The 4,710-nt window shown below is 41.0% G+C and overlaps 2 protein-coding genes across 2 annotated transcripts in view; one reads left to right on the top strand and one right to left on the bottom strand.

The window, feature by feature from the left end:
• tmem63c (transmembrane protein 63C) overlaps positions 1 to 3,622 on the bottom strand; it is a 46,972-nt gene extending 43,350 nt beyond the window's left edge. Inside the window, exon 1 of the mRNA XM_016543515.1 lies at positions 3,571 to 3,622. The gene's annotated coding sequence lies outside the window, so the exon portion shown is untranslated. The remainder of the gene's footprint in view (positions 1 to 3,570) is intronic.
• Positions 3,623 to 4,160: 538 nt separating this feature from the next.
• zdhhc22 (zDHHC palmitoyltransferase 22) overlaps positions 4,161 to 4,710 on the top strand; it is a 3,716-nt gene continuing 3,166 nt past the window's right edge. The window contains exon 1 of the mRNA XM_016544213.1: positions 4,161 to 4,275. The gene's annotated coding sequence lies outside the window, so the exon portion shown is untranslated. The remainder of the gene's footprint in view (positions 4,276 to 4,710) is intronic.

Genomic DNA, 4,710 nt, shown 5'->3' with positions numbered 1-4,710 from the left:
TGATGGCAGCTGCGTCCAACGTGATACCTTTTGGCCTGCTGTACATGAGACCCCTACAGTGGTGGCTCAAGACCAGGGGGTTCTCCCCGAGGGGAAACCCGCTTTGCATGATCAAGGTCATGCGGCGATGCCTACGTGCCTTGGACATGTGGAGGAAACCTTGGTTCTTGTCTCAGGTCCCGGTGCTGGGAGCTCCTTGTGGCCGCGTAACGCTAGCGACAGATGCGTCCCTCACCGGCTGGGGTGCGGTCATGAGTGGCCACCCTGCCCGCGGTCTGTGGAGCGATCGCCATCTCACCTGGCAGATCGTACAGGCCTTTTGTCCTCCTCCCTTCAGGGAGCCTGACCAGCAAAAGCTTAACTGCAAGTGTCCAGTGCTCGCATCCACAGAGCTGCCCTGTGGAGAAGGGCGGACCAACCAAGGCTCATTCGACCCGAGGTATAGCGGCCTCCAAGGCTTTCTTAGCAGGTGTGTCTATGCAAGACATCTGCAACGCAGCGGGATGGTCCACGCCCCTCACATTTGTCACATTCTATGACTTAGATATGCGAGCCACTCCTGGCTCTTCTGTTCTCTTGTCTTAGCTGTGCTCTTCCACACTAGACAGGGATTTGCAAGTCTGGCGGCGTGGGCATTCTCGTTCCCATAGCGTTTCCGACGCAGCTCGAGTTCCTGAAGGGGAACGTCTCCAGGTTACGTATGTAACCATGGTTCCCCGAAGGGAACGAGACGCTGCGTCTCAGGGCCATACTTCCGGCATCCCATGCGAACGCTTGCTTCATTCCTAGAAGCTGACGCCGGTTCCACCTCACGTGCTTTTATAGCTTCCTGGTCGCTACGTCACCCGCCTATGACGTCTCGCCCTTCCATTGGACTGATTACACATGTGATTCAGAGCGTGGTCACGCTGGGGGCGTTCCCATAGCGTTTCCGATGCAGCGCCTCATTCCCTTCGGGGAACCATGGTTACATACGTAACCTGGAGATGTTTTCTCTGAGTACTCTAAGTTTTCAGCCCTCTGATTCAACTGGCAAAGCAAAAACCAATTCCAGCATGGTGTCACTAACATTTCTACTTTAATAAGATTAGTAAGGACTAACAGCCGAAAGAGACATCAGCCAAGAGCAGGTGTTCGTTCTGATGATTTATTCATGATCCAATTATGAGCTTCAACCAATATTCTGTCTCAAGTGCAGTGACATTTCAACTACTATTAATTGCTTTATACAGTCAGTTTGGTAATCATGCATCGCTGAATATCATTCAAAGACGCTCCATTTATATCTAAAGCAGATGGAAAATCTGCCTGGTGACTAGAAAACTGGTGCCATAACTGTGTCTTATCCTTTATAGTCAGATGGACACTGGCCTTTGATGAAGATCTCTCACTCGTTGGGAGAACCATTCATTTACAGATTACTTCCGAAAGTGCAACGAGTCTTGCAAATGCCACAGAACAAAAAAAAGCATAACTGGTGATGAGTTTGTTTTCTGTTTTAACGGTAATCAATACTAGCATAGTTGTTTGCCGATGTGTGTTGTGTTTTGTATTCTGGTGTGCAGGTTTGTTTCCACCTTTTTCCTTATCTGCTTTTTTTATTGCTTCATTTTTTAAAATCTGGAATGGGATAGATGTCCTGTTGCTGTCGTGGCACAAAAAAACTGATCTGATAAAAGATCTGATTTGCACTGAAGACTGATTTTATTGCTGTGTCACACCTGGTTAGCAAATGGAATAAAGCTGTAAAACCAAGTTAGCTGACTGGCTTAACCAGCAACAGCCTGCTGATTCATTAGCACTTCAGTCAAACAGCTTTCTCATCTTTGCTTTGCTGGTAACAAGCATGGTTCTGGTTTGTCCTGTTAGATTAGCAGATATTGTATCCAAGGATGCAGGTGGGTGGTGCAAGGCAAAGGAGACCGTGTTGTATTGAAGTTTACTAAGAAAAGCCAGTTTTAGCATACATTAGTCCACTCTGAACAGAGCACAAACTTCACTCTTCACCCCAGTAAACCCTAAAATTCTGCAGTAGCAAACTCTAAAAATTCTAAAAAAAAAAAACAAAAACAGAATTCTTTCTAAATGGCAGCATAACAGAACATTAAGCAGTCACACATTTCCCCGTGCTCATATTGCTCAAAAACACATAAAATAACACTCAGCTGTCTATACTTTTATTCATCCCCTTTAGGCTCACACAAAGCATGCTGGGTACTGAAAAACCTCTTGATAACACAATGTTACAATATGTTATTATTCATCCATTAATTCTTTATGGTTGCGCGGTTGCAGTTGAAATGAACAAAATGTCAATTTCAAAAAAATCAAATAAATAAATTAATAAATGGATGTAGAAAATGAAGACTATTTTTAGAAACATTAAAAGATGTTGTGCATTTTAACATCATTTGCATAACAATTAACACACATCCTGATCCTCCCCCAAATTTTCATTCTCGTTTGAATGGTTTATTGCATTTGGACATTTTATTTAGGTATTTTTAATTAATTACTTTTAATTATTCTCAGTAGATTTTCATGACTCTAAAGCAGTGTTTTTGTTACTGTATCCCTTTTTTATTTATAGTGGTATAAATTAAAGGAGGTACACAACAATATGACCCTATATTTAAATCTAATACATTTCTGAGGGGTGAATTCTGGTTGATTTGGACACTTGCTAGACATTTCAATGGCACAAAGTGTCCCACTCAACCTGAATTTACCTATATAAACCACTTTTAATTATATTAAAATGTAAATAATTATTATATATAATAATCGTTATATAATACCATATCATATAATATAAAAAATAGATTACAATCATTTAAAATATTACTAATAATTTTTTTATTAAAGTATTTTACCTAATGATTCTTTGAATTTTGTGTTGATATGACCAGAGTTTCCTCCTCTACCTGTTAAAGTAATGTTTGATTCTCAAAGGGATGATTAGAGACTACATTTCTAATTGTGAAAGTTATTACGATGATCTGCCTGAGCATCATCACAGCTTCTTGGCAACAGCGTGGAGAAATCTATCCGCCCCCATCCTCTGATTTGTAACGCGCAGCTTTGACTTGTTCCCCATTCAATATATTACCCAGACATTAAACTCCCTGCTGTCAGCATGTGAAGACTAATACAGCCATTATCAGCAGCAGCAGCAGAGCAACCATAACTTTAAGAAGATAATATTAGGATCTCACAATGAATGCACAACGTGCGCACTCCCCTGGCACAATAAAACAGCGGGGCTCCTGGAGATGTTGTATATGAGACGGCAAACAAACAAGCCAAGCCATTCTTATGCCATCAATATGCCCATAGTATTTCCAGTTCAGTTATTTAAGTATCACCCCTCCTCTGTGTTTAGCACCCAAGCATAGGTCTCTGCTGCAATAGCGTTTTAAACCCAATGTCTACAACTGTCAAAACGCCCACTTTTAAAAGCAGTTGAAGTTCATAATAAATCACTGAGTTGTTTGTTGAACCGTTTCTTGTACGATATAATTGAGAATAGTTCATCAGAAGCGAGGTGAATATAACAATAATGCGGCTTACCTTTCAAACACCTCCTGTGGTTTATGTCCGGTTAGATGCTTCTGTCTGTCTGCATCAGCACCAGCGCACACGGGGAGCGCCCATCCGCTTAGGGACCGTGTGTAAAGTGACAAGCCATCAACAAACACGAAAACGAAAAAGTTTTGACTCTATGTTTCTGATTATTACAGATGCCAGCTTGTTGGCATGACCCACATCATGGAATGCTAACTTTGTCTTAAGGCATGATTTTATATGTATAAATCGCTGCAAAAATAATTAAATAAACGTATAAAATAAGCGTTGATTTGCACAGCCATCTGCTGGTGAAAGTTGTAAGTGCGTGGCATCCGTCCATATTAATGAGTCAACGTGCACATTGTGTGGAAAACAGTATGATTCAGCGGCACACCACACGTGTACAATATGGATATAAAATCACATAGCCACACACAATAATAATTTAACACACAAACATATCCATATAACAAGTGTAGATATATAGGGTTGTCTGTTTTTCTTATTTCTAGTGGAGCTGGATGCTGTATCCACACCAACAGGCGGTGCTAAAGTACTGAGACACATCGCGAACAGATGCGCTCAGTATTACGAAATTAAAACTGATTTGCTTTTTCTGAATGAATTATTTGTGGTTTATCTTCTAGCACCGTGAGCGAGGGATGCGCTTCTGTGCGGAGGATACTCTTCGGGTCTAGCCGGAGTCAGGTAATAACCCAGCAATGTCTTCATCCTCTTCAACAATAAGCCTCTGTTTCAAACAGATATGGTGCTTTAGGCTTTATAGTTCCTTAATCTATTCATCACGAACCCTGCCTGCTGTTAGTTTGTATTAGAATTTAAGTTTTGATATATATTAGACCTCTGCGGGTTTTTTAGGGTATATTTACTGAAATGCATCCATACGGTTCATCACATCTTTTCTCACTCCATTGTCTGAAAATATGATGCATTTTAGCGTAATTATTACTAATAAAAACATGCCATTTATATTTAAAATCTAAAGGATGCCAATTCTGTTCTGTGTAACAATTGGTGGGAAGTTCTGTTTAAAAATGTTATATCTGAGCGATAGGGTTATGTGTCTGTTTCCTGATTGATGTATGTACAGTATGGACACACACACACACACACACACACACA

The sequence above is a fragment of the Sinocyclocheilus rhinocerous genome, unplaced genomic scaffold (genome assembly GCF_001515625.1).
Source record: "Sinocyclocheilus rhinocerous isolate Xijiao unplaced genomic scaffold, SAMN03320098_v1.1 scaffold1635, whole genome shotgun sequence".
Classification (NCBI taxonomy): Eukaryota; Metazoa; Chordata; class Actinopteri; order Cypriniformes; family Cyprinidae; genus Sinocyclocheilus; species Sinocyclocheilus rhinocerous.
This window is presented reverse-complemented; position numbering and strand designations above follow the sequence as displayed.